Source organism: Gopherus flavomarginatus, chromosome 1 (genome assembly GCF_025201925.1).
Source record: "Gopherus flavomarginatus isolate rGopFla2 chromosome 1, rGopFla2.mat.asm, whole genome shotgun sequence".
Taxonomy (NCBI): Eukaryota; Metazoa; Chordata; order Testudines; family Testudinidae; genus Gopherus; species Gopherus flavomarginatus.
In genome coordinates, this window is record NC_066617.1 from 131,616,269 (window position 1) to 131,634,787 (window position 18,519).

Below are 18,519 nucleotides of genomic sequence, written 5' to 3' on the forward strand. Positions count from 1 at the left end.
GTTATAGTCTTTTGATTGTTTTCTGTATTTGCAAATGTGTAGTTTGCTGGAAGTATTTTAAATTGTATTTTTGCTGGGGGAGGAGGAGTCTTCTTTCTAGTGTCTATAAGCTGTAAGACCCTGTAACTTTTACCATCTAAATTACAGAGATAACTCTTACTTTTTTTCTTTCTTTTTATTAAAAGTTTTGCTTTTAAGACCTGTCTGATTTTTTCCCCTTGTTGAGGCTCAAGGGAATTGAGTCTGTACTTAACAGGGAAGGAGAAGGGAGGGGAGAAGGGTGGAATCCCTTTGTTTTAGATTCACTGAGCTTGAATCTGTCTATCTCTCCAGGAGCCCAGAGAGGAACACCTGGAGGGGAAGAGAAGGGGTGGGGGGAACAAACCTGATTTCTCTGTGTTGTGATTCAAGGAGTTTGAATCACAGTAATCTTCCAGGGTAACCCAGGGAGGGGAAGCCTGGGAGAGGCAACGGTGAGGGAAGGGGTTTACTTTCCTTGTGTTAAGATCCAGAGGGTCTGGGTCTTGGGGTCCCCAGGCAAGGTTTTGGGGGGGCCTAGAGTTTACCAGGCACTCCAAGTCCTGGTTGGTGGCAGCTTATTAGATCTAAGCTGGTAATTAAGCTTAGGGGAATTCGTGCTGGTACCCCAACTTTTGGACTCTAAGGTTCAGATTGGGGAAATATACCATGACAGGTCGGTCTTAACATAGAGGTAAATTCGTATTCCAATAGGATGCTAGACGCTGTATGTGACACTTCCTGTCCCAAGAAGGTTGCAGTCTAAATAGATAAAACAAGACAAAGGGTGGGAGGGAAGCTGGAGTCTTCAGCAAGGTGAAGTAATTTGCCTAAGGTCACGTAGCAGGTAAGTGGCCAAACTGGGAAGAGAACCCAGATTTGCTGGTTTCCTAGTCCAGTGCACTGTGTATTAAGCTACCAGGGGCGGCTCTAGGCATTTCACCGCCCCAAGCACAGAAGGCAGGTTGCCTTTGGTGGCTTGCCTGTGGGAGATCTGCTGGTCCCGCGGCTTTGGCGAACATCCCACAGCCGTGCCTGTAGGACGTCTGCCGAAGCCGCTGGACCGGTGGACCTCCCACAGGCAAGCTGCCGAAGGCAAGCTGCCTGCTGCCCCAGTGGCACTGGCAGAGCGCTCCCCCACGGCTTGCCACCCAAAGCCCGTGCTTGCTGTGCTGGGGCCTGGAGCTGCCCCTGTAAGCTACACATCTCAAATTCTCTTGGTTGCCTCAGAAGTTCTATCAGCTTTGTTGTGATGTGATTTTGATAAATTCATGCAGCATATCTTTATTCAAACTAGGTGTTCCAGTCAGGTATATCTAGTCTCTCATCAATATTTTCCCTTCTGATGGAGTCAGCCTTTCTGCACTCTTTCCTTAGTAGTCTCTGGATCCTTCTGTCTGTTCTGTATGACTTTTATATACATAGTATGACATTGCACTCTATATGTTTATGGAAATATGCTTAAGTATAAAACACAACTGGAATATGCTTTATGTTTAATATGCCATGTGACATATCTTTGCAAAGGTTATAATCTACTGAATATATTCTATTTGTGTGCATGTATCATTTTTATATCTGAAGTTATGGGCGTTGGAGCTCTGTTTGTTTGTATTTGAAGTGTTTGCTGTAGGAGACGCATAAGGGAGGTTTGGCCAATATATTGTGAAGGGGCTATTCAAGTAATTGAGAGCACTTAACTAACAATGGACTTTGGGATATGCCAATTCACATCCAAGCTTTCCTGGGAACATTCAAACTAAGGGCTGGTCTACACTACGGGGGGGAAATTGATCTTAGATACGCAACTTCAACTACGTTAATAACGTAGCTGAAGTCGAATATCTAAGATCGGATTACTCACCCGTCCTCACCGCGCAGGATCGATGTCCGCGGCTCCCCCTGTCAATTCCGCAACTTCGTTGGGGTTGGTGGAGTTCTGGAATTGATATAAGCGCGCTTGGGGATCGATATATCGCCTCTAGATGAGACGCGATATATCGATCCCCAAGCAATCGATTTTAACCAGCCGATACGGCGGGTAGTCTAGACGTAGCCTAACACATAAACCATGCCATCAGCCTACAAAAAGCTGAATCGTTCATGGAGATGTAACTCGCTCATGTGGCTACAAAGTCCATCTTGTTCTTCAGTGCAAAATCACAGCCACAAAGGGGTTTCTGCCCACAAGAGAATATAAAAGGCCCTGGAAGCCCTTCCATTTTGTCTTCAGCTGGCTCAAGAGATGGTCTCTCCACCCTAAAGAGATGCCAGAAACTGAAACTAAAGGACTGTAACTGCAGAGGTGTGTGTGATTGCTGGACCCAGTCTATAAACTACAACATTGGTCTGAAAAATTGTACCTGAGATCTAGGTGAGAAGTTAGTATTTGTAACTAGATCCTTAGTGTGTTAAGTTATCCGTGCCTATTTTGATTTATTTTACTTGTTCTGTCTGTTACTTGAAACCACTTAAATCCTACTTATATAATTAATAAAATCACTTTTGTTGATTGATACCTGGGAGAGCAAACAGCTGTGCATATCCCTCTATCAGAGTTATAGAGGGAGGACAATTTATGAGTTTACCCTGTACAAGCGTTATACAGAATAAAATGGATTTATTTGGGGTTTGGATCCCTTTGGGAGCTGGGTGCTGGAGACAGGAGCACTTCTTGAGCTGTTTTCAGTTAAGTCTCCAGCTTTGGGGGCATGGTTCAGACCCCGGGTTTGTGTTGCAGCAGGCTTGTATTTCTGCCTCAACAAAGCCAGTTTGGGACTCCAGAACCTTGCAGAGAATGGGCTCAGAGGTAGTCTATGCACATCAGATGACAGTCCTAAGGGGGTCTCTGACCCAGCCCATCACACAGTATATATTTTGAGTTCTCCATCCCAGCCTCTACGAATTTGTGCTGAAGTTTGAATAGCCCTCATATCTTCAGTAATTCTGACTTCTTTGTTACTGGTTCTGGCTTATCCTATTTCCATCAAACCTTTCTTTAAATAAAAAAAAAATAAATCCTGTTTCTTGGCATCAATCCCCCTGTCTCATGTGACCACTGAAGCAAGAAACTCATTTACATTTTGTTATCTCTGCCTCTGCTGTCACTGAATTGCCTTTATCTCTGAGCCCTTACTGACTCTTTCAGTTGACCTTTCATCTTCTATACTTGAAATAACATTTTATTCTTCATTGTGTGCAGTGCAGTCTCTGTTCTGTTCTTTGCTTTAACTCTATTTGTATTGCATTCACCTTCACTTCAATGTAAATGTTCCCATCCACCTTCTACAAGGCACCCTGGCATTTTGTTCCTCTCTGAGGACTTTTTTCCCCCCTTAAGGTTGATTAATTTTTGCATTTCCTTGTTCCTCCAATTTGGCAGTTTTCTACTCCTGACTGTGTTCATTACTAAGTTAGCAGTAGAAAAGCAGATGGCAGACACAATGCCATGAAATACATGTTTGAACACTTTGCATTTTCTTATCGCTGCTATTAGATCCTTTCCAGAGGTTCTGTCATTCTTTCAAAATGTATTCTGTTAAAAAAATCAAAGTCCCTTCTGAATAAGGGCCTCTTTTGGTGTAGAGCAGCTACTCATTACAAACCTAATTAGGCCAGGCTCACTATTTGTTAGATGCAGTCTTCACTATCCCATCTAGTCATGTCAACTGTATTGCAGAGAAGAACCAAGCTGAATACGTCCTTTTTCCATGCTGTGTAAGGAAGCAACCCCCAACCAGATCTATACAACTGTAGCTCTACATATGTAACTTTCTTTCTCCTCCAGTTCTAGTATCTGCAAATATGGCTATATCGTGCTTGGAGTGCCACTGCTAGCTGAGTGACTGTATGTTGTATGCCTGGAATTTTCAAAGGCTAGGCACCCAGATTCCATTGACTTTCAATTGCAGTACCTTAATGGGTGCCTTAATCCTTATGACCCCTTTGAAAATCTGAGCCTGTATGTGTAATAGTTCACAATATATTAGTGCCAGGGAAATTTAAAGCCCTCCTCTGTTTGTGGCCCATTCATAGCTGTCTTTCTACTATGAAATATTTCCATCTAAACTATGGTTAACTTGAAGCATAGTGGGGAAAATAAAAAATTATCTTTAGCTTTGATGTATTTTATAAACTGGCTGTAATCCATTGATTTAGTTCCTACTGATTTTTAGAGTCAAAGGATATAGAAATAGAGATGGGGGAACTACCTCTATGTTTGCAGATGGTTCTAAAGATATAGGGGGGAAAAAAATCAAATTTAATATCAGGAAAACCTATTCTGACAGTGACATGGTTTTGGGTGTGGAATAGGGCTGCCAATGGAAGTGGTGGAAATACCATCACCTGTAAAACTAGTCTAGACAGAGTCCTATACTGGCATGAAGCTGGACTAACTGATCTAAATGGCCCCTTGTTATCATGTTCATCACTTTCACTTCTTACCTCTATTTTGATGGAAATAATGCTCCTCAATTTTTTATTTATACTCCTTCTTTCCATCTCTTCCACTTTTTTCTGTAGAATCAGAGACCCCCACGTTTATCCCTACTGGAGTGCCATTAATTTCAACCAATGAAATTTGGAGACCTCTGGGAAGAAGGGAGTATTCTGCATAACTGCCTTTCTTTTAAACCAATAGCTGTTAGTATCTTTTAGAAGCCGCCTTCCCTTAAAGAAATACATTTGGAAAACATGTCAGAGCATTAGCCAATCAATGCCAGTGTTGTAAAAACGAGTTGTTCTTCCTCACCCACCTCATCCTTGGTTTACTGCAGGTAGGTTAGAAATTTGGGGGTATTTGAGAATGCACTCATTGTTGGGGCTGCTCTCAGTAGCAGTCGTAAACAGTAGCATGTAAATACGTGTGAGATGGTCTCGTGTAATATACTGTACCTTTCAGATGCAAATAAAGAGAGACTATACTTCATTGTGTGTTTTGATTCTAGGATGGTAAGCCTTTTATCTGAAAATCCTGCTGTCCTCAGCTGCTTGTTATAATAATTCTGTTGAAACATTTGGTTTTTTAGTCACCATGGCTGGGATTTTTGCTGCTTTAAACTACTTGGTTTAACATCTAATCTCATCAGAAAATAAGAATCTTGAACAGATTGTGAATATTGGCTTTCTATTTTACTTTTTTTTTTTTTTTTAAACCAGAGGTTGGTTTTTTGGCAAATCTTCCCTTCTGTTTTATGATTACACAGGGCTTCTGTAGTTCAGCTACATCAGATAGAGGCTTTTGTGTTATTGTTGAAGCTAGACCTTTCCCTGTTGGCCAGACCCAGACTCCCCCTTCCAGTTCCTTTAGGGATTTTAGGCTATTACCTTGGCTACTGGGCAAAGCTAGTCACCTAGGCAAAGCTAGGTGAGATTCATTAAGTGGAAAGAGAACACTTTTTTTTGTTTCTCTCCCTCTCAAGTTCTTCAAGGGCTATTGAAACATCAAGACTGATACTCCCCCCCTCCCCCTTCGCACTATCCACCCTGATTCTGATTATGCTGCAGCCTCATCAGCTTGTTCACAGTGGAATATGAGGTTGGTTTTTTTTTCATCAGCAGCTGAACAGCTGCTTTTCTTGGATTTTGTGCTGGTGAAAGAGTCTTGCAATTAAGGCCCTCCGTAGCTCTGGTTTCAGTTCCCAACTGTGCCACAGATTGCCTGGAGGAATTTGGGCAAATTCCCTATCTCTCTGTGCCTGCCTTTTCCCATCTGTAAAATTAGGATGTTACTACTTCCTTTCTCCCACCATTTTTGCATGTCTGTATCCAGCTGTTCAGACACAGACAGCTCGGCACAAGGGAGATCTGGTCCCTGTATGTCTTACTGTAATAAAAACTATATTGTAGACTGGAATCTTACTTTCCAAAACAGCAAAGTTAGCAGGGGTAGCGGCAATGCAAACTTCCACACAATGTGCTGTATATTTTCTTTTTGAAGGCTTGAGAATCTGGTTCACTTTCCATATCCATTTGTTCTTTGGCATCCTCCCAGGGCGAGGACTGGCAATGTCAAGGGAGGTGGGTCTGCCCTCAGCTGTGTCCCACTTAGTCTTCATTTTCTCCACCTGGGGAGGTGAGCTATCTCACAGCAGGCCGGTGAAGTGGCTAAAATCAGTCTTTCTGGGATATAGCTAAAACAGAAGCTGGTAGAGAGTCAAAGGGGACAGGGCAGACTCCATGTAGGAAGCCCTGGGAGTTGCTGCTTGGTAAGAAGTAAAAAGACTCTAAGGGGCAGGAGAGCTGAATGAGCTGCTCTACACGGGGGCTCTCCCTAGTTCCCAGGCAGAGAGTCTAGGGATTGCAAACCTGCAGGGAGCAGGAGCCAGCTAGAAAGGCTGGAGAGAGAGAGGGAAGTCCAAGCAGGGATAGGACTAAGAGCCCTGCATGAAAGGTTAAGAGCCAGCTAGGAAGTCTGGGTGGGAGTTCTTGGTTCCTTTGGAACTTTGTTAATAAATCCAGACCCCACGGAGGGGTGTTACTTGTCCTACAAAAGCCCATGTTGAAGCTATTGGAGGGCCAAACAGGAGGAAACTGCTGCAGTGGCTAGCGAAAGCCAGAGAAGGTAGGTGGTGCTGTAACAGGTTTCAGTGCTGTGGATGCCAGCAAAGATGGTGATTTTGGTGACTTTTATGATCTAAACCTCTATCTTCTCTTATGTACTTCTGAGACACCCAATATTGTTGTATCTAAGCACCTCATAATCTTTACTGTATTTATCCTCCCGTCACACTTGTGTGGTAGGGCAGTGTTGTTATCCCCATTTTACAGATGGGGGACTGAGGCAGAGAGAGACTAAGGGCTTGTCTATATGAATAATTAGTTCATGGCAAGTGGAGGGGTGAATCTGCCAAGGACTAACTCTCCACATGGACTCTTCTGAGGAACATTAGCCATTTAATTCACTTTGATCTAGACCTCTTTGAAAGGGGAGTAGATTGAACTTATACCGAACACATCACCGGACACCACCAATACCACACTGAGTAATTGAGACAGCCGACCAGGGAAATAACCCACTTCCTTCCCTGAGAGACCAAGGGATGCACCCCATCCATGTACCTATCCTCTCCACCAATACTGACTTGGACTCCTTATACATTCCATGGGTGGAGAACCCGAGCCCACTTTTTCACTGACACTTTAAAAATCCTCGCACCTCAATCTGGGTCTATGCCGGTTATGCGATATGTATGTATCTTTTCATCCTTGCAAACAATATCTGTAACCCCCCATAACCCAAGCCTGACCTCAGATGTATAGTACCTTCCCTCTCAACCTGTGTATATTTCATTTCAAACATTTACTTTAATAAATTTTTTAAATATGAACTGCTAATGTGCCTCAGCAGAGTCCACACAAACAGTTTGGTCAGCATCAGGCCAGTATGGAGTAGATTAAAACCTCATCTTACCACAAACTCACTTTTTGTGTAGATGGGCTTTGTGACCTGCCCATGGTAACACAGGAAATCTGTGTTGCAGCAGAAAGTTGAACTTAGGAGACTGAAGTGCTGGATCAGCACCGTACCATTGGCTGTGTCTGCAATCTCTTCTCCTAGGAACTAAATTGGGACTGACTAACTGCTTTTGAAAGAAAATGAAAATGTGGCATTTTGTGAATTAGTGATACCTACCCCAAATATCTATCATCTTAATCCAACATGGTGTAAAATGCAGTTTGGTGGCTTGCAAGCAGAATTTAATGAGTTTCTTCTCTGTGTTCATGGAGCACAATGGAATGTAATTCTTTATCATTGCTTAAGACAGAATGAAATGTTAAAAAAAAAAAGGGGGGGATCATTTGTGGTCAGGTAATTGAAAAGGAAAAATGAGGAATAATAAGGTGCTCATCACATTAAATTCTTCTAGCTATAAAATAATCAAACGAATAAATCCACCAAAAATGGTAAAGGGGGAGAAGCAGTTAGTGAAGAATTAGTTTTACTGCATTCATCTCTGCCCATTTTCTCTCTGACCATCCAGTTGACTTTTTTAACATCTAAAATGCTTGTCATAGTTATAAATAATGTTAATAGCTGTAATAATGTATTATTGCAAGAAGTGTGAAGGTGTAATGAGCTATTGAATTTGGAAATGCACTTTGCTTTGACTAAAATTTCCCTCAGCTTTCCCCTAATGACACAGGCAGAGGCGGAGTAATCCATCCTTCAAGACGAGCATGATGTCTTTCATGGGTCACCTACAGATAAGAGATTTGCTGGAGGCATTTCCAATCCCTGCTTCTGGGATTGACCATGATTCCTGTGCATCACTCTAGTTACATTCTGTCCTGATGGACAGAGAATGGATCTTGCCACTAGAACTGGGCAAATATTACAAAAATGTATTACTGAGTCCTATTTGTTTATGACCCCCTTATGATTTTGCCTCAGAACTTCCATTCACTTTTTGTGGATATTTGTGCCAGGGGAGATTTTGTTTGTAAGAAAGTTTGCAGGAAGCATGTGTGTGGCTCTCACTTGTGCAAAAATATATTCACAGGCAGATATTCATGCAAATAATTATTTTGAAGGGTATTCACACCAGAAGTGCTCGCTAAACCATTTTGAAAGCTCTGTGTGGATTTGGGAGCAGAAATAATGCCTAGTGACTTAGGCGAGCAGCTATACAGCACAAATTGTGAATGATACATAGAGATGACTCCGTACAAGCCTCATGGTGAATAGTTCATGAATCAGTCCATAGGCTGAAAAGTTTGTCATTTTCTAAAACTTTTGAATAGCAAATGTATTTGTAAAAGTCTAAGGCTGTTTTAGAATAACAGGAAAAAAGGCTAAATTTATTGAATTTCACTGCAATTTTCAGCTCTCCTGAGCACCCAAACTCTGCAGTTCCCACATAACAGCCCGTTGCTGTGCTGTTAAAGGGAATTGGGGACTGTGGGGAAGGATAAGCACATGCCCTTCCAATTTTGAAGTTCCAGTAGAATTTGGGTCAAATTTATAAAGGTATTTAAGCAGCTAAAGGTGCTGATAGGTGCTTTTGAAAATCATACTAGGCACTTAGATGCCGCATTGGATTTGAGTTAGGTGCCTAAATACCTTTACAAATCTGGCCCTGTGTTATGTTTCACAACCAAGCGATAAAGTGTAGTACACGATTTCCTTTTGGGCTCCAAAGACAAAAACCCAAGTTCAGAGCTGCTGTAAGCATGTGCAACTCACTTGAAGTCAGTGGTGGAGTAGCAGCCTCTTACACCAGATCCATATATAGCCCATAATGACTCAAGCTCTATCTATGCTATGCTTGATAGACTAACATGCAGCTTAATGGTGCAATTGTATGTGGAAAGACTTCTTCATGATTGACAAGAAGATACAGAAAAATTTGTTTGCAACATGGCCATGATTTATATTGTGCATCCAGTTGAAGAAAAGGAAGGCAGATAGAATCTGGTCCTCTCCACAACGATACCTGCTGTAAGTTTGTTCTGTTACTAAAATCCTCAGTAGGGCAAAATGGGGGGGAGGGGATGGAGGGCGAGAGACTAACACACTTTCACTAATTAGTTTTAACAATTAAATTTCCCTTTATTCCTGGCTCTGGGATTCAGGGATTTTGTTGAAATATTTTTTCATGCATTAAACATTACTAGAAGCACTGAATATTCTTGAGAATTTTCTCTCCTTCCCTCTGCTTTCTGGATTACAGTATTGCTAAAAGAGAAAGAAAAATTCAATGTCTTTCTCTGCCTTTTGCATCTAATGGGTGTAGAATCCTTTCTTTTCTTTAACAGCTAATAGGAATTTGGCTGTTTTGTTGCTGATATGACAAGCAACATACCAGGGATTTGATTGTTGATGTCAAGTTAAGACCTTTTTACCACCCACACTTGACTGACTCCAGTCCAGATCGCCTGACACAATCTATCAGTCTGATGATAAATTGGATGCTAATGAAGAGGGTTGGTGTCAGTGCATAGTTTTCAGTCACTTTTACCACTTACTAACCTGATGTTTACAGCTAGAGTTTAAGAAAAAATGAAAAGAATGAGGAGCTAAAGGAATGTTGCTGAAGTGAAAGAAATACTTCAGAGAGTGAGAGAATGTGTTAAGAAAAAGAAAATTGATCTTATAGCTGAAGATTCTCCAATTCCCATCTCATCTTTATTAAAGCAGCTGGCATGTAGCAGGTTGTGCAGATGGATCAGCAATCTCTCTCTCTCTCATAAAAATGCTAATCCATCAGCATATAAATGGTGTGTGACTGTTTGGGTGTCAGTCTATCAGATTAATTTCTTTGGTTTTGTAAGGGTAATCAGATGACCAACTCTTTCATTCGTATTTGTTCTGCTTTGCTCCCAGACACCACGCTTCAGTGTTCTGAGGCCTAAAGGCACGACCATCCATCCTCAGAACAGCACAGTATGTGTTTGAAATAGAGCCCCCAAGCGTGTGGATCACAGAACGGTCATGCTAGGCAAGTTACATGTTAAAAAACAACAACTTGGCACTTAGATATCACTTTTTTCATCCAAGAACCTTGCAGTGCTTCACAAAGCTGGGTGAGTATCTTCAGCCCCCATTTGACATGCAGGGAGAAGTGCAGCACAGAAACAGACTTGCCCAAGGAGGTACAGTGAGTCCGTGTCAGAGCTGGGAAAAGAGTCCAGTTTGCATCGTATGTCACTTATATTTCTAAAAGTGCATTTTCTAACTGACGTGCCTGGTGTTATCAAAGTGGATGCTGAGGGGACTCTCTACCTCTCAAAAATGGCTGGTGGTACAAATACAAGCATGCAGAGACATCTTTAAAAAGCCTCTGAGGGCAGTTTGGGATGTGTGAAACCTATGACTAAAACTGGAATGTTTCTGAACTTGTCTGAGGTACAACAGGAATACTTCTGATCACTCCTATTAGCTATTAGATTGTTAGAAGAACGAGCCCTTATAAATTTCAGGATTCATGTTGTGTACATTTATATTTCAAATGTTCTACAAAGTTCATATTTTCTGGCTAAGATATGTAATCCCAACATGCATGGTACCATATGCTACCTGTAACGGCAAAAACACATTGTGTGTAACCTGCTAAACATTAGGCGCTCTGTGCTTATATGAATTTACTGCCATGACTGGGTCCTGAGGATCCCCCTCACTGGTTTACTGCTATAGGGGGCCTGGGAGCCTTATCTAAAAACCCTGCACGCAGGTGCTATGCAGCACTCATACAGCCTAAGACACCTGAGAGGCACCCCTTTCTACATCTTGCCTGTATTGCATTAAAATCCATCCTGCAGTGTGCAGAACTTTCCTTCCCCTGCTGGCTTTGTCCATTAGAACCTTTGTACTTCGAGGCTTATAATGAGATTTAATAATAATTCAGTGTTAGCAACCTGAGCCAGCCATTGGGTTTCCACTACATATTCATAGACTCTAATAGATGTTTCAAATGAACTGACCTAAAAAGTCACTAATAGCTTTAGATACACTTACCACTAGTGATAATGACCATGTAAGTATTTAAAAAAACAAAAAACCCTCCTACAAAATAGCCCTGCTGTTAATAAAGTGACAGCACATATTTAAAAATGCTCAGCATTGCACTATAAAGCAATCCAGCTCCTATTTAGTGGGCACAGAAAGAATAGTGCCGTTAAGTGTCTGCAGAACACATGATGAAGATGGATAGGACAGTATCACAGTGAAGATGCTGCTTTTAAGAACCATCTGTGTTTTTATTGATTAGAATGGAATTCAAGTAATGAAAATGTTTCTGATAAATGTTGTGCATCAACGTGGGCAATTGCATGAAGTAATTAGATTTTTTTATATCATAACTCATGGGAATAGATAGAAAATCCTACAGTAAGCATCTGCCTCATTTTGATCACACAAATATTTTATTTTCACTTTTAAATTCATATTTGAGGGAAAGCTGCTGAAATGATGTTCTAACTTTGTCAATAAAAGGTAACAAATCTGAGGGACTGTCCCTGATTGAGGTGTAATTAGAGGAACTTTTGGAATATATTGACAAACTGAACAGTAAGTTACCAGGACCAGATGGTATTCACCCAAGAGTTCTGAAGGAACTCAAATGTGAAATTGCAGAACTACTAACTGTAGTCTGTAACCCATCATTTTAAATCAGCTTCTGTGCCAAATGACTGGAGGATAGCTAATGTGATACCAATTCTTAGAAAGGGCTCCAAACATGATCATGGAAATTACAGGCAGGTAAGCCTGACTTTAGTACTGGGCAAACTGGTTGAAATGGTAGTAAAGAACAAAATTGTCACACATAGATGAACATAATTTGTTGGGGAAGAGTCAACATTTTTTTTGTAAATGGAAATCATCTCACCAATCTACTAGAATACTTTGAGAGGTCAGCAAGCATGTGGACCGGGGGATCCAGTGGATATCATGTATTTAGATTTTCAGAAAGCCTGTGACAAGGTCCCTCACGAAAAGGCTCTTAAGCAAAGTAAGCTGTCATGGGATAAAAGGAAAGGTCCTCTAATGGATTGGTAACTGGTTAAAAGATAGGAAATAAAGAGTAGGAATAAATGGTCAGTTTTCAGAATGGGAAGAAGTAAAATCATGACCGGTGTCGAGAAAGTAAATAAAGTGTTGTTTACTCCTTTGCATAACACAAGAACTAGGGGTCACCAAATGAAAATAGTGGGCAGCAGGTTTAAAACAAACAGGTGTTGTTTTTTTTTCACACAGCTCACAATCAACCTGTGGAACTCCTTGCCAGATGATGTTGTGGAGGCCAAGACTATAATAAGGTTAAAAAAAGAACGAGAAGTTAATGAAGGATAGGCCCATCAATGGCTATTAGCCAGGTTGGACAGGGATAATGTTCCTATCCTCTGTTTGCCACAAGCTGGGTATGGGAGACGGGATGGATCACTAGATGATTACCTGTTCTGTTCATTCCCTCTGGGGCACCTGGCATTGGCCGCTATCGTAAGACAGGATACTGTGCTAGATGGACTTTGGTCTGACCCAGTATGGCCATTCTTATGTTCTTATGAGGGAAAGCTGCTGAAATGATTTAACTTTTTACCATTTGCATATTGGATGTGTGTGGATAGAAGGAAAGGAATAGATCCTTACCTGAAGTCAATGGAGATATGCCAATTTAAACCAGTTAAAGTTCTCTTCCAAAAAATACATTAACTTGAACTTTTTACATTGCTGCTTAATAGAGCTGGTCAATTTTTTTTCCAACAGAGAGAGAGAGTGTGTGTGTGTGTGTGTGTGTGTGTGTGTTAAAGATTTCAACAGGGCATCACTGAAACATTTTGTTTGGTTTTGACCTTGTAAAAACATTTTTACTTCAGTGTTATAATTTCAACTTTTACCTTAGCATAGCATACCATAGTTGAATATTCTACATAAAAGTTGAAGCGATAGTCAAAATCAGATGTTTTGATCTTTGTCAAAATGAAATATTTTGTTTTGCAAAAATTCTGACATTGACTTTTTGTTCCAATTTGGAACAAAACCAGATTTCCAAATGTTAGAATTTCCCATGGGACAAATTCCATTTTTCAGCCAGTTATATTACTTAATATGTTTATAATGCTCTGGTCAAGATCTTTACACCACTTCTTGGTTTCCCCTTTGGGAGCATCTCCGGGTTTGTGGGTGGGTGTTATAAATCAGAAATTGTTGTAATAAGTGACATAAATCCCAGGAAAGTGCTGTTTTACCTGACATACCAAGATGTTAAAAAAAAAACAAACCCTATAATGTTCCTCTACTAAGATTATCAATAAATAATATTTTGAACTGTTCTAGCACATCTCACCTAAGGAGCTCAAAGTAACACTGGTCTACAATTTTTGAGAAGTCGTCTGCTTCAGAGATAAAATGTGATATTTATTATGTATTTTGATGTGCTGAATTCAAATATGACAATTAAAACAACTGATTGGCTACTGTTTCTAGGATATTTAAGTTTTTACATTTTATGTCTATGTATATTGTGTAGATAGTAGAGTTTTAATCATAAATTGTAAACCTAGGTCTTTTCATGTGTTTATGGTTGCTTTACATGATAATATTTCACCTGTCCTGTTTATGTAACACTTTAAAAATCAGCAAAAGGGTTATATAAATAAAATTTATTATGAAACAAAAGGCAAAAACTATTATGTACGTAGTTTAGTCCTATTCAATGTCTACTCGGCGCTTCTTGGCTTGTCTGTTGTATTCATTAAATGGAGCATCTCTTGTCACTGTCCAGCAATAGTCTGCAAGCATTGATGGGGTCCATTTGCCCTGATAGCCTGCCAGGAGATTCCACTGCTGTAGTCTGGAGCCCAACAGCTCTGCCTTACTCTTGGGTAGTTCCAAATCCCTGACAAGGTCATTCAGTTCACATTGTGTTATGAGGTGTGGTTCAGAGGAGGAGGATGGGAGAAAGTGTGGGTCCTGTGACATTGATGGTTCAGGACCAGACGTTTCATCCTCTTCCTCCTCTGACTCAAGTGAGAATGATTCTGGTGCATCAGGAACCGGCAGCCCTTCTCCGTGGGGTACTGGGCATATAGCTGATGGAATGTTTGGATAATGCACAGTCCACTTTTTCTTCTTTGACACACCTTTCCCAACTGGAGGCACTATGCAGAAGTAACAATTGCTGGGATGATCTGTTGGCTCTCTCCAAATCATTGGCACTGCAAAAGGCATAGATTTCCTTTTCCTGTTCAACCACTGGCGAAGATTTGTTGCACAAATGTTGCAGCATATGTGTGGGGCCCACCTCTTGTCCTGATCTCCAATTTTGCAGCCAAAAGAAAGGTGATAGGCTTTCTTAACCATAGTGGTTATACTGCGCTTTTGTGATGCAAAAGTCACTTCACCACAAACATAGCAGAAGTTATCTGCACTGTTCACATAAGTACGAGGCATCTCTGCTCACTTTGGCTAAACAGAAATGTGTCCCTTTGCAAAATCAAACACAGACAAATAAGAGAGCACAACACTATATGATTTCTAGAGCTGATATAGGGCAATTTGTTCAGCAGAGTGATGTAAGCTTCGTTATGATTGCATCATCCATGACTTCTAGGAATAACATGATGCAATTCATATCATGTATGATGCAATACCAGCTTCAGATTGCATCATTCATTGTTTTGCCTAGAAAGCAAGTACTGTCCAAACCCAGTCATAGATTTATTCATAGATCCAGTCAAATATGTATTTTAGTCATTTCTGGTTTAAATTGAGATCCCTTCCCTTTATAACTCACTTATCCTCCGCCATTCCCAAGTCAAGGGTCGTATATACTGACCCAATAGCATATCTTGAAAACTAGAGCCAATTAACAATTTTAAGCATTATTTTCGTTCTCAGTGACCCAGAATTAGTAAAGTTGGACTACATTTATTTCAGAAGCATTTTGGCTGTAGAGCAGTGTAATTTGTATAGTTAATTAAACCTGAGAGCAATCCTATGAAGTTCAACTGTGACCATTTCAGTAGCCACACTTTATTTTTCTTGATTAGACAAAACTTACCTAAATGACTGTGCAGGAGTCTTTTAGAAACTTTTTGTGAAAGATCAATCATCTCATGATACTGCTACTTAGTGATCCTGTTGCAGTTATTGGACCAAATGACAATTTTTGAGGAATTGGAATTTATCTTAATGAGAGATCCACACAATCTAAATATCATCACTGGGACGTGACGATGCATCTGCAGAGTAGAGAAAAAATCCTGAGTGTAGTTATGGCCCATTTGAGCTTCATGCTCTGACAGTCTTTCTTGCTATTAAAATTCACTTGTAGTAACTGTTACTAGTCTCTGCCATGCTGTGCTGACGTAGTCCATCACAGAAGACCTTTCCTGGAAGAAGGAGCCAGAGGGAGAAGAGTAATGGGAGCAGGGCATGTATGGTTTGTCGTCTTCCTTTATTCTCAGTAATGGGGGAATTGATGTGAAAACATATCAATGTTAACCTTTGTGGTGTTTTAATTTTTTTGGGGATGGGGAACATTCTGAAAGTGTACTGAAATAGGGACTTGACTACCTCATCTCTAAAATCTCGCAGTTCAGGGTAATACTTTACATAGCTATAGGTAAACAGTTATGTCATAAACAGATAGCTAAGGGTTAATGTTCTTTTACCTGTAAAGGGGTAACACCAGTAACCTGAAACACCTGACCAGAGGACCAATCAGGAAATAAGACTTTTTCAAATCTGGGTGGAGGGAAGTTTTGGGTGGGAGTTCTTTGTTCTTTGTCTTGTCTCTGACCCTCTCGGCTCTGAGAGTGATCTTTCTGTCTCCTGGCTTTCTAATCTTCTGTTTCCAAGTTGTAAGTACAAAGATAGTAAGACAATAAGGTTTATATTGTTTTCTTTTGTATTTATATGTGTGTAGTTGCTGGAATGTTTAAATTGTATTCTTTTTTGGATAAGGCTGTTTATTCATTTTTTTCTTTTAAGCAAATGACCCTGTATTTGTCACCTTAATACAGAGAGACCATTTTTATGTCCTTTTCTTTCTTTTTTTATATAAAGCCTTCTTTTTAAGACTTGTTGGAGTTTTTCTTTAGTGGGGACTCCAGGGAATTGAGTCTGCAGCTCACCAGGGAATTGGTGGGAGGAAGAAGTCAGGGGGAAAATCTGTGTTAGATTTACTAACCTGACTTTGCATACCCTCTGGGTGAGGGGGGAAGTACTTGTGTTTTCCAGGACTGGAAACAGGGAGGGTGGAGTCCCTCTGTTTAGATTCATGGAGCTTGCTTCTGTATATCTCTCCAGGAACCCAGGGAGGGAACACCTGGAGGGGAGGAAGGGAAATGGTTTATTCCCCTTTGTTGTGAGACTCAAGGAATCTGAGTCTGGGGGTCCCCCAGGGAAGGTTTTGGGGAGACCACAGTGCACCAGGCACTGTATAGATCCCTGGCTGGTGGCAGCTTTACCAGGTCCAAGCTGGTAACTAAGCTTGGAGGTTTTCATGCTAACACCCCTATTTTGGACGCTAAGGTCCAGATCTGGGAAAAATGTTATGACAAGTTACCTCAAAGGATTGATAAATTACAAATCATTTTGTAGTCTTGCAGCAAGATTAAAATGTATTAGTAAAGATGTAAGGTCATTCTTGATGCAAAAGTTTTAAATTGCTGCTTTTCACATATGCCCTTGCAGAGTCCAAGAGTTATCTTGCTACTGAGTTACAGCCCAGACTGTATTTTCTGGGTGTGGCTGGAATGTGTCTCTTTAGGGATATTCCACGCAGAAGGTAGTCAAAGAGCAATTTGGGATTTATCTTCAATTGTATAATTTCAGCACACTTATTAGCTGAATTATTCTACAAGAAAAAATAGACTATTGCCTATGGTATGAAGTTCTATTTACAAATTGGATTTATGCACTTGCATCAATGCAGCTTATGTCAGTTCAGCTAGTTATGTGCTAGACACCTGTAGAGCTAATTTTTTTACACAGAGCTCTCTCAGAACTTGATTGAATTAAAACAGCAAATACTGTTCTAGCATCAATTTTATTACTTTTCTCCCTACTAAGCATTCAGAACGGAGGCTGCCCACTCACAGGTTTTCACTATATTCTTTAGTCCTCCTTTCCCAAACACACACAATCTCGGTCTGTAACCTAAGCTTTTGTAACCAATACTCAGGCTTCCCATACTTTTACCCTACTGTTGAATCCCAGTATTAGGCCCCAGTGCATTGCTGGTGACTGCTTGCCAGTACTGTGAACATTATCAACTACCACAGAGCTAGGGCCGCTCCAGACCCTATATTGAAAGAGCAGCCTATGCTACTGGTGTGTGTTAGAATGTGTACAGCTGAATGGCAGGGAGCAAGTGATAACTGATGAGTAGTCAAGGATATAGGGCCCACTCCTATGAAGTGCTGTCTCCTGGGGATGATACAGAGCACTTGTGCTTTCCATTTACTCTAATAGGAACTGAGGGTGTTCAACATCTCATAGGCAATTAGGGCAGCTGACAAAAATGTGTACCCTAGGTGACCCAGTGATGATTCACTACATATCTGTCCAGTTCCTTAGGACTGGCTTTCTAATGAGTTTTGTCTTTGTTCACATAAATAATTGCATCATTGTTGGGGAAGGCCTGAATTTCAGTTAGAAATGTGGTGTTCTTGGTAATTCATTATCGTTTGTTGGTTTTCGTGCTCTAGTAATACTGTAGAGAAGGGTTTTATAGATTGACACATATATGCAGGGCTGCCTAGAGGGGGTGGCAAGTGGGGCAATTTGCACCAGACCCCACAGGGGTCCCGCAAGCCTTGACCCGGCTACAGTCCAGGTCTTTGGCGGCGGGGGGTCCTTCAGTGATACTGAAGACATGGAGCAACTGAAGGGCCCCCTGCTGCCGAAATGCCAACAAAGACCCAAACTACCACTGGGTGAGTACAAGCGCTGCAGCTCCCCCGCTTTGCCCCAGGCCTCCTGAATCCTCTGGGTGGCCCTGCATAAAAGTTTTTTATAAAATGGCAAGGAAAGAGCAAATTACCTGTATAGCA

General features: G+C 41.0%; 1 protein-coding gene across 1 annotated transcript in view; it reads left to right on the forward strand.

The window, feature by feature from the left end:
- Positions 1–13,727, forward strand: part of PARVB (parvin beta) — a 219,384-nt gene extending 205,657 nt beyond the window's left edge. Inside the window, exon 14 of the mRNA XM_050925049.1 lies at positions 13,718–13,727. The gene's annotated coding sequence lies outside the window, so the exon portion shown is untranslated. The remainder of the gene's footprint in view (positions 1–13,717) is intronic.
- Positions 13,728–18,519: the final 4,792 nt, after the last annotated feature.